The following is a 16,501-nucleotide window of genomic DNA, read 5'->3' on the forward strand; positions in this document are numbered from 1 at the left end:
TAAATTATAGTCGCGAGCCTCCAGCTCTATAGCCCTTTTTCGTGCTTTTGTTATGTTGTCAGGAAATGTCCTTGTGTTATGAAATCAATGATATATTGACTCCAAGCAGGTGCAATGTTTACTTGAAACAATGTCGCGTGATCCACTGGTCGTTTGGCACTACATATAGTACAATTGTTAATATAAGCATGTGTGTCAGCATACATAGTTGGCCAATAAATACCTAATTGTTTCACTCTCTGGTGTGTTTTCATTTTTGAACAATGAAATGCACAATCCTGGACATGTGCTTCTTCAAGATAACACTCGAACTCCTCAGGATTTATACATAATCGTAGAATTTGGTCCGATCCTAGATGATACAGTCGTCCTACAATCAACTGGAAGTTTTTTGTTTTTCGAATTGTTTGTTGTTTGGATCTGTCTTCCTTGTTATCAAATTTACCTCCAAAGGAAAGAATGCTAAAAATTTCCTGAGATCATTTGGGTATCATTTCAATATTGAAAAGATAAGCATCAGGTATGTCATCATCTACTCCTTCAGGAGCTTCCCCGTTTTGTAGCCTTGAAATATGATTTGCCCGTAGATGTGTTTTACCCTTTTTGACCACCACTGTGAAATCAAACTCTAGCAATATAATAAACCAGCATACAATTCTCCCAGTATTGCATGGTTTATTTACCAGATACAAAAGAGCTTGATGATCTGTGAAGAACACAAATTTGTTTACAAGCAAATAATGCCGAAATTTCTTTATAGCATAAATCATCCCTAACCCCTCTCTTTCAGTGGTTGTGTAGTTCTTTTCTACACTATTTAACTGTCGGCTTGCATAACAAACTGGGAAATCCATTGTTCTGTCTCCAGGTTGAGCCAGAATACTCCCAATTTCATATGTAGATGCATCAATGTGAACATGGAATATATTTTACCAATCTGGTGCTTTAAGTACAAGTGCTGATACAAGGTTTTCCTTAAGCTTTTGGAATGAAGTTTCACACTCCTCAGTCCAGTCAAAACTGACTAACAAACGATACAAAGGTTGTGCAATGACTGCATACATGTATATGAATCTTCAATAATATCCGCAGTGTCCATGAAGGAATGTACTTGTTTCTCTTTAGTAGTCCTGGGTAGGTCTACTATGAATTTGATTTTGTCTAAGTCAGTGGTTATGCCATTTCTTGAGACAATATGTCCTAAGATGGGGCCTTGCCTAACCATAAAAATGCACTTTTCTGGGTTAAGACAGATTCGATATGTTTTGCATTTCTCAAATACCTTTTGTAAATGGTCTACATGTTCTTCTCGTAGAAGAGAGTGTACACAAAGTTCATCCATATATACTTCTAAGAATATTCTCAGGTATTCTTTGAACGCATGCGTCATTAACCTTTGAAAGGTAGCTGGGACATTGGTTAAGCCAAAAGGCATAACTCTATACGTATATATTCCCCATTCTATGGCAAATGCTGTTTTGTGTTGATCTTCTATTGCAATTGCCAGTTGGTTATACCCTAAAAACCCATCTAGAAAGGAATAAGCCCGTTTCCCGGTCACCCTCTCAAGTACATGCAGCTTTCCGTTCCTTTTGGGGACAACCACAATGGGTGACACCCAGTCTGTTTGTTCAATTTCATAGATGAATTCAACATCCATCAGCTTGTCAATCTTCTCTTTGATTCGTTTAGCAAATGTGTCATTATATGTATAAGGACGCTATTTGCTAGGTTTGGCATCTAATTTCAAAGGAACTGTATGTTGGCATATCAATGGATCAACTCCTTTGAGGTCTTTGTAGGACCACACAAACACATCTTTATACTTCTTGAGAAGTTGTGTTAGCAGTTCTTCTTCTTCAGGCTCTAAATCAGTTGCGATATAGATCGGCTGAGGCTTTTCACCTAGGTCTATCCGTTTTGCATTTTTCGGCCCATCGCAAGATTCCTGGTTTATTCTTTTCATGATTGGTGGTGTCATTATGATTTTTCTGTCTTGGATGGTGAATTTCCGATTGTGTGATGGTACATTCATGTTTTCTTTTTCTGACTCCTCCTTACCATCACTTTCTCTCTCAGTAGTCCATACCTCTCGTAAAGTCCGTTTTAGTTCTTGGTATTTCCTTTTACGCTCTAATTTGGTCCACTCTGGGTCTTTTGTTGTTTCTTGTTTTGATTTTTGAGATTTTTTTGATTTTGTTCCTGTTTTAGCTTTCCGTACTTGTTTTATTTCTTCTCGTGTTCCTTCCCTTTGAACTTTCGAGAATCTTCCTGATATTTGTTCTTTTACACAATCCTCTGCTTTGACAAGCATTAGATAGTGAGTTTTATCTTTTATCCTGGGCATCAGGTTCTCTCTCATTTTGTTTTCTACTCGTTCCTGGCGTCCATGGTGCTGATTGGAAAAATCATAAAACTTGATATTCGCTGTTTTCTCGCCACGCTCACTTGAGCTGTCTGAACACTCATTATCTGCATCGTTATTTACCTCCAGATGCTCAGAGGAGTTATAAAACTCTTCTTGTTCTGGTGGTTCTACAATCTCATCTTCTCCTCTTATAAGGCTTACCATGTAATAGGGTAGCACATCATAGCCATCCTTATCGCAAAATTTTGTCGTTGGACTATCTGTAATGGTACAAATTTCCAATGTTGCTAGTATGTGTTCCCATTCCAGAGGTTCCAAGGCATCTTCAGGAAAAGGTTTCGGAATATAATCCTTGTCCTCAATCGCTCTTTCTAAGACACATTCCTCTCTTTTTAAGATCCCACAATGTGAAGATCGGCACATCCATAGCTCTTTTTGTTGCCCTAACCATGCTGAGAGTTCGGACCATGCCAATGTAGCTGAATCAAACTCTTCCACTGATGTCTGGTTCACATCTTTGTAACTATGGTCTTTCAGGTGTATTTTGGTTGTAGTCTCTCCATTTCTGAGGTATACGTGGTCGTAACCCCAATCCTGGACCATCTTTAATTGTCTCATGAATGGTCTTCCCAAGATGATCTCGTAATTGTTCTTTTTGTCGAAATCGACTATTGCAAACGTATGCTCATACTCGATTCTGCACGAAGTGACAATTACTTTTTCTAAGAGTCCTAGAGGCTTCTCCATGAACCCATCTACCAGTTGCAATTTCATTCTGGTCACTCTCAAAGCTGGTTTTCCCCATTTTGTCCAAATTTCCTTGGTGGCAATAGCGACTCCTGCTCCACTGTCAAGACTAGCTTTGGAAACTACTCCATATTCGGAATACTACTGATAGCGTGGTGTTTCCATCTTCTCCCTGGCAATATTCTCCAACCTTGTTTAAAGGTATTGGCCTAGTGTTTAGTTGAGTCTTGTCGAATTCTCTGATCCCTTATTGAAGCTTTGAAGTGGGTTCCTTTACTCCAAATTTTTCTAAGCATTTGCCTACGGTGGTCCACATGTTTGGTCCTAGCCTCATGAGTTTCGGCTAATGTGATTGTGCATGCCACAGGGGTGGACAATAACTCAATCAATCACCCCTTGTGAATCCTCACTCTATTAGAAGAAAGTCTTTGAGATGGGATTGCTCTCACCTCAGACTTGGCTTCATACTCTCCTAGGTAAGAGGGTAGAGTTTTTAGCGAGTCTGGTTGGCTGTGCCCCGAACTAATTGATCCTTGGTTTCCCCCTTTGTGAATGCATATCAAAGTTCATTTGTGATCTTGTCTCAAATTATTCAATAGGAGGTAAGATCTCATTTTATTCTCTTTTCTCTTTCTCTTTCTATTCATGTGGTAAATTCACCCTGTTAGCTTCGTTTGGCATCACGGATTTGCTTCCACGGGTCATCTAGACCGTTACAATCCCTACCCATTTCTACCAATGTTTTAAGCTGAAACCCCCCTCACTTGTCTCATCTTGTATTTGGCACTATGATAGGCTCCCCTTAGACTCAGAGGCATTCGGGTCATCTTTCCTTCCTTCGTTTCTACTTGTTTCTCTAAAGTTGGTTTGATAGGGGTTGGAGCTGGTACTTCATGCCAACTTACAAGTTTACCAAGCGGGTTTTCTATCAAGCATTGAGTTGCTTCCATCACATCTTTCCAACACATTTCCAACCTTTGTTTTTTTTTTCTATTTTTGCATAGGGATACGTCATTCCATCCCAGCTTTGCTCTTTGGTTTGGTATTTTTAAAAGTGCGTCTAGCTGCTCATTTACCTTTTCTGCCAGCACTGATCCTCCTGATCCTCCACTTTTGGGTTCTGCTATTTCCTTGGTTGTTATGGTTGCCGCAGTGTGTGAGCTTAGACTAGCTAGATCCTCTAACCGCTCTAGTCTATCCTTTGTGTGTTTTAACTCCTCTGATAGAGCCGTTTGCTCTCGTTCTCTCCTGGCTTTCATATACACCTTTCTAGCTTTCCAAGTGCTTCTCTGATTTTTCCTTTCTAAATTTGAGGCGTCGGTTTTTGGCTCTTCAATTATGGGTTCGTTCGTCATTCTTTGAGCTTGGGCTTGTGTCATTGCCTGAATAGGTATTATTGTCTCGTTTTCTGACCCTCCATTGGAAGGCACTGCTTCCAGCATGTTCAAGGTAGTTTTTTTAGGTTGTTGAGGTGCTCCTTGAGCTCCTCTTGTTGGTATGCATGTCTCTGCCCTCACATGCTCCATGGCTATGAACAACAATGTTTGTTCATCCAAGCTATTTCCTTATCCTGCTACCTGTGCAGCTGATGGTGGTCCTGTACTTCCTATCATGCTCCATGGCTCTAGGGTTTAGGCAGGATAATAGGCAGGATTTGCAGTCTGGACTGAGTTGGAATTTCTTCCACAGGGCAGAACTTAACATATCTTTTTAGTCGTAGGGCTGCCTTTCGCACAGACTCCCCTTCTTTCTGTTTGAATTTATGGATTTGTGAGACGGTATTATGAGCTATCCCCCTTTGTGAGAATTCCTCGATAAACTCGTCAAACACCTCCTCCATAGAATCAAAGTCTCTAGGCTCCATAGAGTCAAACCAAGTAGCAGCATTCTCCTCTGGGGCTAGTCCAAACGCTGCAAATTGGGTAGGGAAGCCTAACACCTCTTCAGCTCTAATTACACGCACAAAGGCAGCTACATGATCTCTGAGATCTCTGTTTCCCGTGTATTTCGTGTTTACCCATTTTTGTACCTGAGAAGGTCTAATTCTACGATGGTCTACAAATCTCATCATTGGATCTACTCATCCCAATCTATATACCTCCTCTAGCCTTCGGTAGTGGGTAGGTTCCTCTCCCAATGGTGCTCCTAAGCCGTAATTTCTAACGGTTCTTGCAAGAGATGGTTCATCTCTTCGAACTCTCTCTATGGGTGGTCTTCCAGCTCTGTTGACCTTGAGTTTTTGGCTTACTCTCACCTTGATACCGTGAATAGAGTGGTGGTTCTTGTAAATCCTTTAGTCCTCGTGCGGCTTGATAACCATCTTGATTTCGGTCTTGTTCTAATGTTGCACTCTGTCGAAGCCATGCCTGCAATGATGGTTGAGTTGCTGGTTAGTTTTGGTAGTTGAACATCTGTTGTCAGGTAGAATGTGAGGTCGCGTCATAATCTTCTGAAAAGGGATTTGTCGACTTGCTAGGGGTGTAGGTGGCTCTTGGCATTTCTTTGGGGGCATATGTTGATGCTTCCGGAACTGTTGCCTTTTCTACCTCCTCTGGGAGAATATGTTTGTATTCTCGCCTGTACCTATCAACAAAAACAATATCCTTCACCATAGCAATTTCATAAGAGAATAAGTAAAGAACCTTGTCTTTGCTTAATTCATTTGAGTAGGGTTCTTTGCATCGGAAGTAAGAGACTATTCCCTTGCTCTCATGCTTGTAAATTCCCACATTCTCATTATGAGTAGAGACCCTAGTTTTTTTATTATCATACATAAAAAGCGCTCCAGGTCGATCAATGTTTGGAGGCGGTTCTTGAGTTTCTGAAACCATTTTTCCTTTCGCCACGTTATCTCCATATCTATTGTAATCCTCAGGGTTACTAACTATCAGATAGTGGTTCCCCTTTTCATCTCGGAATCTATCTCCATCATCATAGACTCAAATTATATCCAGTCTCTGAGCACGTCTTTCTTCAATACAAATACACTTGCGTCCTCAATAGTCAGAATAAACTAGGGCCCCCTCTACTTTGTTCCTTCTAAGAAGATTATAGTGAACTTGGAATCGTTCAAAGGATTTAGGGAGGTGCTTCCTCCTGGCATTGGTCCGTCATAGGTGAAACCTCCTTGCTGTTGACTACCCATCATGAAGAAGGACTTTTTTGATGAAGTGTCTGTATCACTACCCTCCTCAATAATCGGTGCTAGTTGATCTAGCCTTGCCTGAGTTACACTCTCCTCGGTGGACACTAAGCTACCCTGATCACCTGTCACCTTTTGGTCTCTAAAAATGTGTCTTCCTGATCTTAAATTCATCAAGCTTAGCAATGCAACTTAACACAAATCCAACCACTCACCTGGAAAAGGATCAGTTTTTGCACACTTCTTGCTTTGCCGCTGAATATAACCATACACAAGCGTTTAATTTCAGCAATTGAATCAAAGCTTTTAACCTCTAGAGGTGGTTTTAGTAATGATTGGTATAACTGGAGAGTTAACCTCAACCACTACTATATTTTATACACTTCTGATGTTCTGGATTAGGTCTGCTAATCTGGAACTATACTTCCCTCGGATGTTGGTCAATTTACTTGAAAAGTCTTAATTCCGTCTTTGCTCTGTCAAAAGGTCAAACAAGGTCCAAATTCACTTCTGAAAGAAGTTTTGAAACTCTTAAGTCAATTGAACATCATTGTATGTCCTTAGTCAGTTTTTCACTTCCCTAAGCCCCAGTAGACGTCCTACACGTAGGATGTCTCTTGCTCTGTTTTGCTTGGTTTTTGCACTATAGACTCCCCTTGATGTGCTGAGTCCACATATGTTTTTACTTTTTGATTTGGACACCTATAAGCTGGTCAATTGATCAGAAATCTGTTCCAGCAACTTGATGTTGGTATGACCCGTCAAATCAACTCCAATTTGGACCAAAATTGACGAGGAGGCTTGCCCCAGGCTATACAACACCCTGCTGTGCCCACAATCAGTTTCTGGCTTCAATTTCATGCATTAGACATTCTACGCGTAGCATGTCTAATTGCTCAGAATGGCTTCAAATTCAAAGCACAGACTCCTCTTGATGTGTTGAGTCCCTTGGTATGCTCAAATCTTGGGTTGGAGTGCCAAATCACACAGAACACATCCTACGCGTAGGATGTCTTTTAGGCCTATTTGACCCCAGACTTGAGCCACAACTTCCCCTTGATGTGAGCAACCCAGTGCTGTGCTTAGATTTTGGTTTGGATTTCAAAAAACCCCAAAATTAGCTGTTTTAGTCCTTTTCAGTGAAAGATGCTTAAGTCTGCTTAGAACCAAATTTTCTCACCCAATTGAGATGAAACCCTTTTCAGGCATTGAATAAATCATGTAGATCATGCTCATGCAGCCACCCTATGGTTTTGGTCCTAATACAATTTGGGTAGGATGTCTTGCAATTTCCGTCTATCTGGCCTTATCCTGTCAAGATATGGTCAAATTTTCACTTTCCAGGTGAAAATAGGGTAAAACCTACCTTATGAACACATTGGTCAACTCAAAATTTCAAAATTCCCACCAGATCACCCTGTAGACATTCTATGCATAGGATGTCTCCTTGCTTAAAATTTATTTTTTTCCTGACAAAAATGCTCCTGATACTCTACAGCTCTCTCAGAAACACTCACAACAACTTTTGAACTTCACTTCAGCTTTCAACACTCTTTTGAGTCTTTTACAACCTTGTGATGAACCTAAAAGCAAGTATAACATGCATGAAGTGCTCTAGATCATGAATCATGATGTCCTACTTACCCTACTCCTACTCATCATGTGAAATGGTGATATTGGTGTTTTGGTTGCTTCCTGGCCTCTGCGGACCCTCAAGCTCTTCTCTCATCGCTTCTACCACTCCAAATCCTACTCATCAACTCTACAACTCAACTAATGCCTAAAACTACCTAAGTCCACCTAAGTCTACCTAAGTCGAAGGATCTAGGCCAGACACAAAATGGTGAATATTGGTGTTTTGGTTGCTCTGGCCTCTGCGGACCCTCAAGCTCTTCTCTCATCGCTTCTACCACTCCAAATCCTACTCATCAACTCTACAACTCAACTAATGCCTAAAACTACCTAAGTCCACCTAAGTCTACCTAAGTCGAAGGATCTAGGCCAGACACACGCTCCCTAGACTCCCTCTAAGACCTAGAGAGTCCTCCACCCTCTCATCCTATCTAAATGTAAAACGAGACTCTGGCAAGCCAGAGTCTCCCTATCCTCAAGGACTAGTCTCGGTCACCTACCTAGGGTTTTCATCCCGGCAGCGACGCCAATGTTAGCGGATACGCCGCAACGGACGTCAGCACAGCCAGAACTCACCTAACAAGATTTGTCAGCTAAGGACGAAGCTCGACCCGCAGGCGCGTGGAAGCAACCATACGGTGTCAATCTACACTCGACCGACTCTCGAATAATTCCTACAGAGCTCTCTACCCAATGTCTAAGATACAACCTTCAGGACTTCATAAGAAGAGGTTTCCTACAACTCTTCCAAGAGCCAAATACCCATCAAACGTTCTCGAAATGCTGGAAAGGGGGAATAGGGAACACACCCAACACACACAATATTTGCCTCTCTATAGCCTAGGGATTCCACAGCACCCCTAACCTCTCAAAAAACACCTTCAAATTGGCTAATTTGCACTAACAACTCCACTTTAGCATACAAAGCAACTACCTCACTCCTTGCACAAGAACACACACGACACAAATGCACCCACACTGCTTAACTCACCCGTTCCGACTTACAAAACACTCATAAATTTCCCTCTTGATAGCACCCTTCAAGCTGCAGGCAAACCCTTTGCAAGCAATGGCCAATATACGAAGAGCGAGAGAAGAGGAGGGGGATGGGGAGAAGCAACACACAAGATTGGGGCAAGTGAGTGGTATTATTGCATAGAGAGTAGTACAACCGATGTATGCAGCTTCAATGGAAACCTTGGCATCACACAAGCTTCAAGATTTCACTTACTCACACAGGCAAAAAAGCCCTTAAATTTTCTCATTTACAACCTTTTATAGGGGTACCTCTAAGAGGCCCAAAAAAAGAAAAAAGGATGAGTTTCTCTTGTCGTGGCCTTCACTTAGAGCTTCTTTTAGTATTTTATTGCATTGCTAACACTTGGACTAGTTTGCTTTTGGAAACATTTACATGGTGTGCACATTGGGCTTTGGTCCTTCCATCTTGGCCAGCCGGATCTCCTTCCTTTTGGTCTTGCATCTGGCTTTGTCCACTTGGCCCTCAACTTGGCCTTCATGCGTGTTCTCGTATTCTCTTCCTCACTCTCCTTGGATGCTTGACCCCTGCGGGACTTGCCTTTTACCTGAGGGGGAAGGCAATAGCAATATCGCTATTGCCCCCTCCCTTTTCCTCAAAATATGTGGCCATTGGCGGGCGCGGGCACCGCCCCTTACTGCCTGCCACGTCATCATCTACCTCAACCACCGCACGTGCCACCGCCACCCGCCTCGTCGGCTATTCCGCTCAAAACTGCCACTGACGCCGCTGTCACGCGGCACGCAGCGCCCAGGCATACCTTCCATAGTTGCGCCCAAGCCCACGAGCTCCAAGAGCTCCTTCTCCTTGTGTACCAATGAAGGGGCCACGCCCCTGCCTATATACCATAGGTCGGGCGCTCCCACTTTCATATATGGATTTTTACCCCCGCCACATGGCGGCTTCTCAATGCCTTGAGCCTCAAGGGCTTCAGAAATCCAAAAAACATCTTTGTTTTTTTAACAAAAAACCTTTTTTTTGTTTTGCCTGCCTTTGCCTGGACACCATTCTCTGCTCCCACCTCCTGTTGCCAAGCTGCGAGGCCCGGGTGAAAGCTTGCACTGACGCCTTGCTTTTCCATAATCTGCACCGCTACTAGACCCTTCTAGGCCCAAGATCCAAGGCCACCAAACACGACCAAATGATCTGCAATCAGTTCCGGGAAAGGACACCCAATCTTCCAACCTCCATATCTTTCCGCTCCGGACTCCGTTCGTCATGCGGTCACTTCCTGCTAGCTCCATATGACGTACACCCTGCTCTAGAACTTTTTCGAGGCTCAGAAGATGCCAGACGGCACACTTTTCAATGTGGCCAAGTGGGCCCAGACCCGGCCCTCGGGAAAACTTCAAAGGATTATATCTTGCAAACCATGGCTCCGATCCACCATCCGAAAAGATGGGTAGGCTCCATGAATTGAGCTCTACGCATCTATACCTCAAGTTCCACTTGGACCACCTGTGCCCAGCTGCCCTGTCCGGCAAGAAATTGCAAACCATCAAAACTTCAACCTTTAATAACTTGGGCTCCGTAGCTCGGTTTGATGAACCGTCTGGACCTGTCCCTTCAGCAGTTCAAGCTCTTCCTTCTTGGACCTCAAAACTGCAATTTTCATCTCTTTCACCTGCTACCCAATGAGCCCCTTATGTAGCCTTTCTTGGCCTATAAGCCGCATCATGCACACACTTCCACTACTACCTGCTATCCCGTGACCTTCCTGGCTGCTCCAGTCCTTTGCCATGCTTTTGCTTACCTGCATACATCTGTCCATGCCATCTTCTAGAGTCGACACACTTTGGCCACACCAGGATAGTTTTTCACTAGAAACTAAACTAAACCTTTTTTATATATTTACTTTATGACTGCTTTGTTGGCCCTAGTCATATAAACCTTCAAGTGGGCCCCACCCACTGCATAAAATGAGATGCACCGGTGCACTAACTCCCTTTCAAATTAAGCTTGAGACGAAGACCATTTATCCTGTGTTTAAGAAACCGACCATCCAACCTGACTAGTGCATATGTACCATTTTGAAAACCTGATGAACCTTGTAAGGCCCCGTCCACTTTTTCTTGAACTTCTTCTGAAAGGTGAAGTCAAGATAACTCTCGTACTTCATCACTAGATCGCCCTTCTCAATCTGCTTAGCTGGCAAATGTTGTTGAACTTTGCTACCCTCCTTTCTCGTTGCTTCACATAAAAATCTACCTCTACTTCATGATCCATCTTCAAAGTTTTGAGACTTGTAATTCTATCCTGCAAAATATCTTGATGAGTTTTATCAATGCGCCATAGACCTTGAGAGAACCCCTAGCTGCACATGCACAGGCAGGACTGCTTCCTTGCCATATACCAACTCGTATGGAGTGAAGTTGGTTGCCACCTTATAAGAAGTCCTGTAAGCCCACAAACATTTATCAAGGTTAGACTCCCACTCTTCAACCTACTGGTATATATACTTTGTAAGCATCTTGACTATCTGCCCATTTGCACTCTCCACCAAACCATTGCACTGCGGGTGGTATGGAGATGAAAATCGGTGTTGAATCCCCAATTTGTCCACCAAAGCACGCACCAACTTACTTCTGAATCCCTGCCCTCGATCCGATATAAGCACCCAAGGCACTCCAAAACGACAACATATGCAATCAAATACAAACTGAGCACAAATATGCGCATTTACCTATTTGACTGCTTTAGCCTCGACCCATCGTGTAAGGTAGTCTATTGCCACTACCTCATATTTTCTTACCACTCGCTGACTTGGGCAATGGACCAATTTCATCCAAGCCCCACTTTTCAAAGGCATCATGTGCAATGATAGCCCCTTGTTGCTCGGCTACCAGTCGTCTTTCACCCATCACTTGGCATTGATGGCATGTCTTGCACCAATAATGCGCATCTTGCACCACAGAAGGCCACCAGAATCCACTTCTTAAGATACAAAACCAAACTTGACTCTTACCTTGATGACCGCTTTCTTCATGGCATTGCTCCTATACCATGCCGATCTCTTCTTTGTAAAGAACACGACGTAGCACTCCATCACGACCGTACACCATAAGATCCTCCCCAATAAGAGTGAACCTCTTAGCCTTTTGAACAACTCTCCTTTTTTGTAGTTTGGAAATCCCGTCGGAACATTGACCTGTATTCAAGAATCATCAATATCCTTCAAAGTCTCTCTACCTGCATAAGTGGTTGGCCCACATACAAACTCGACACTTGAGTCTGAACACTACTGCTAGCCAAACGATCTGCTTCCTGGTTTTGTTCCCTCCGCACATGTCTGAATTGTACCGGTTCAAAAAACTTCAACAGCTTCTTTATGGAAATAAACCAATTCTTGAGAGAATCCCTCTTTACCTACCATTGGCCCAAAAGTTGTTTGATAACCAGTAGAGCATCACCCTTTACGACCAACCTTGAAATGCCAAATTCAATGCACTGCTTGAGCCCCAGGTGTAAGGTAAGATATTCTGCTTCATTGTTGGTATGCACCTCCTCCAAGTCGTAAGCTTTGGAAAAGATGACTGTGCCGTGCGTATCCTGAATAACCACACCTCCACTTGCTTTCTATGTTACTCGTCTATAAGCACCATCAAACCACATTGTGAAAGCCCCTGGCAAGTCGTGTTCCTCCTTATCCTCCTCTTGCACCACCCTTGGATAAATTGGCAAGTCAACCTCCTTGTTGACTAGAATATCCGCCAAATGAGACCGTCGAGTGTGATCCATTTTGAACTCAAACTCAAACTCTTGAAGCTCATAAAACTTCCGAACAACCAAATATACTTTGAACTTTCTGCAAGCAAAGACCAAAGCCATAACCCATTGTTCTGCCTCCGTATAGGTAGCTTCACCTGGACTAATACCCTGCTTTCGAAATAAATAGGCTTATAACTCCTGCCTACCTTTTGTAGCAATACTGCTCCAATAGCCACCAATCCCACCGTCATAGCAATATAAAAATCATCCTCATGATTAGAAGGACACACCGTAGGCAACTGACATAGAATACCTTTCACTTTATCAAAGGCCTTTGAGATTCCTCATCCCACTGAAATCCATGCACCTGTTGAGCCCTTTTCTGAAGAGGGTAGACATATTGAGACAGCATCCAAAAAAGCGGGATAAATACTTTAACTTATGCACGAAAGAAGCCAATTTTGTTGCACTGGTTGGAGGCTCCATAAGAACCAATGCTTTCACCTTCTCTGGATCTGCTTCAATCCCATTATGTGAAACCACATGGCCTAGCAAATGGACCCTTGGTTGTGCTAGTTTGCACTTCTTTGGATTCAATTGACCTCCTTCTTCATCTAGCCTTTGAAAACACAGCCTTAACTTGGATAAATGCTCTACCGTGGAACTATAGCAACCAATATCATCCATAAACACTCTGATGAACTTACCCAAGTAAGGTCCGAATACCTTGTTCATCCAATCTTGAAAAGTCCCATACGCATTCACCAGTCCAAAAGGCATCCTGCGGTAAGCAAAGCAACCCCATGGAGAAATGAAAGTAGTCTTCAACTGGTCTTCCAAAGCAATACCAATCTGAAAATACCCTGAAAATCCGTCCATAAGAGAATAGCGCTCATGTCTGGCAACTTGGTTTAAAATCTCATCTTGAAAAGGCAAAGGGTAATGATTCCACTTGGTTGCATCATTCAAAGGCTTATAATCTACACATACCCGCCACTTTCCATTCTTCTTCGGGGTAATGACAACAGGAGAAACCGACACAAACTCCTTTACCGGATAAATAATACCTGCTTCGAGCAACTTGTTGATCTCCTGCCATAGAGCTTCCTTTTGAATATCCCCCAACCTTTTGAGCTTTTGTGCTTTTGGCTTGTATCCTTCTTTAAGAAGAATCTAATGCTCCACTCCTCTAGCTCCCCTCAAATCCTTGTATTCCTTTGCAAATAAATTAGGGTAGGATGCACATAGGTCCATGTAGCCTTCGTTCTCCTGCTTTGTTAAATCGGCACCTAGCATATCTTCCATCTCTTTAGCTTGCAAACTACAAGCCGGAACTTGCATACCTCTCTTTGCAGCGGTAGAGTCTACTGTGACCCCAAACACATCTGTATCCAACTTTAATAAATCCTCATCACTCTCCTCTCCTCCTTTCAACACTGGTAGACCCTTCATCATAAGTAGACTCCGTCTTGGCCTCATCTCTAACATAATCTGCGAAATAAGATCATTCTCATTAATCCTTGCTTTCATGACAAAAAAATCAATTAAACATTCAATTCCCATAAATCTTTTACCTTCACATCCTGCGACCTCCAGATAACGAGCTTTGGCATGATTAGCCATCCTCATTCGTCACATTGGACCTGACAATAGCTTTAATGCCAATTTCCCTCATAGCCGACTCCGTGATAACACAAACTTGGGCTCCACTGTCAATGTAAGCTTGAACCTGTTTCTTCTTCTTGATCAAAACATCCACCACCGGAAGCACATCGGTCGGACTGCCCACCTTCACGGCTAGATTCTGCACTGTATGCACTTCTCCTCCCCCTCCCCTCGAGGAAGTCTAGTGCTGACACTAGTTGACCATTGCCTTCTTAACGTAGGGTTCAAAGCAAGCAGCTGCCCAAAAGTGATGTTAGCCTTCTGGTTTTGAACATCTCTTACCAAATCATACTCCGGATTGTCGCGTCACAATTGAAAATCCTTTGGGTGATCCTCCGTTCTCGCCCTCTTCTACTTGGCTCTGGTTGCTCTCTTCCTTCATTTACCTTCTCTTTCCCCTTCTTGGATCTAGTTTCACGCTCCGTCTTTGCCTCATGCTCTTTTGTTGGCCATAATGTCAACCTCCTGCCTGTCAACACCAATAATGTTAACCTTGGTATTTCATCGTTACCTGATGGAGCCGGCTGTGCTTGCTTTTCAACTTCTTGTTGACCTCTTTGGCCATTAAATTGTGTGTGACCACGACCTCGACCAAAAAGAGATACATGCCGCCCCTTTCCCTTGGTGGGTGAGGGCAATCTAGAGCATAGTGACCCTCCTCACTGCAATTGTAGCACCTGCCGAGAAATTGCCTAGCTCTGCCCCTCCCTGTCCTTGCTTGACCTCGGTCCATAACACTTAAACGCAAATCTTGCATTTGTTTAGACAAATCTTGAACTGTACGTACCCACTGTTGAGGAACAGTTGCAGCCCCTCAATTGGGTTGATTCTCCACTTGAGCTTCTTCTCTCGGACTCAAAAGTCGATTGGGAACCATTGCCTCATATCCCAATGCACCTTGCTCGATCTTCTTCTTGATTTTACGGCTTTTAAACCGCGCGATAGCAACTGCCCCCGTTGTAATTCTCTGGGCCCTCGAAATCCACTTTTTCATGAACTTTGGGGTGTAAACAAGACATAAACTTTTCCAATTTAAAGTACTCACCACCATTGACCAACTGCATGGCCACTACAAAATCTCTCTAGTATTCTTCAAAGCGGGCAAGAAAGATGTTGAATTCCTCATTCACGTCCTGCTTCAAACTCTTCAACCTTGCATCCAAGTCGATAGGAGACACCTCTTTTCAAAAGTCGTGCAGAAAACGGGTCCACAACGCCTGCCACATAATTCTTGGCTCTCCCTCCAACGCATAGAACCATGTCTTTGCTTTTCCCCGCATCAAGAACGGGATCGTTTGCATCTTGCTAGCTTCATCCTGCATATGCAATGACAGCATATACAATTCGAAATCGGTCATCCACTCTTCCAGATCTCCTTCTCTAGCAAAAATTGGTCCATAACTATGTGCTGCCATCTCTCCTTGATGGAAATAACTGCCTTTGATCAACACCAACGAGCAATCAGCTGGTCCTTAGTGGGGGCACCAGAAGATGGAGAGGGGGAATAGGGAACACACCCAGCACACACAATATTTGCCTCTCTATAGCCCAGGGATTCCACAGCACCCCTAACCTCTCAAAAAACACCTTTAAATTGGCTAATTTGCACTAACAACTCCACTTTAGCATACAAAGCAACTACCTCACTCCTTGCACAAGAACACCCACGACAAAAATGCACCCACACTGCTTAACTCACCCATTTCGACTTACAAAACACTCCTAATCTGCCCTCTTGATAGCACCCTTCAAGCTGCAGGCAAACCCTCAGCAAGCAATGGTCAATATACGAAGAGCGAGAGAAGAGCAGGGGATGGGAGAAGAAGCAACACACAAGATTGGGGCAAGTGAGTGGTATTATTGCATAGAGAGTAGTACAACCGATGTATGCAGCTTCAATGGAAAGCTTGGCATCACACAAGCTTCAAGCTTTCACTTACTCACACAGGCAAAAAAGCCCTTAAATTTTCTCATTTACAACCTTTTACTATAGGGGTACCTCTAAGAGGCCCAAAAAAAGAAAAAAGGTGAGTTTCTCTTGCCGTGGCCTTCACTTAGCGCTTCTTTTAGTATTTTATTGCATTGCTAACACTTGGCCTAGTTTGCTTTTGGAAAAATTTACATGGTGTGCAGATTGGGCTTTGGTCCTTCCATCTTGGCCGGCCGTATCTCCCTCCTTTTGGTCTTGCATCTGGCTTTGTCC

Source organism: Adiantum capillus-veneris, chromosome 21 (genome assembly GCF_014529385.1).
Source record: "Adiantum capillus-veneris isolate H3 chromosome 21, ASM1452938v2, whole genome shotgun sequence".
Lineage (NCBI taxonomy): Eukaryota > Viridiplantae > Streptophyta > Polypodiopsida > Polypodiales > Pteridaceae > Adiantum > Adiantum capillus-veneris.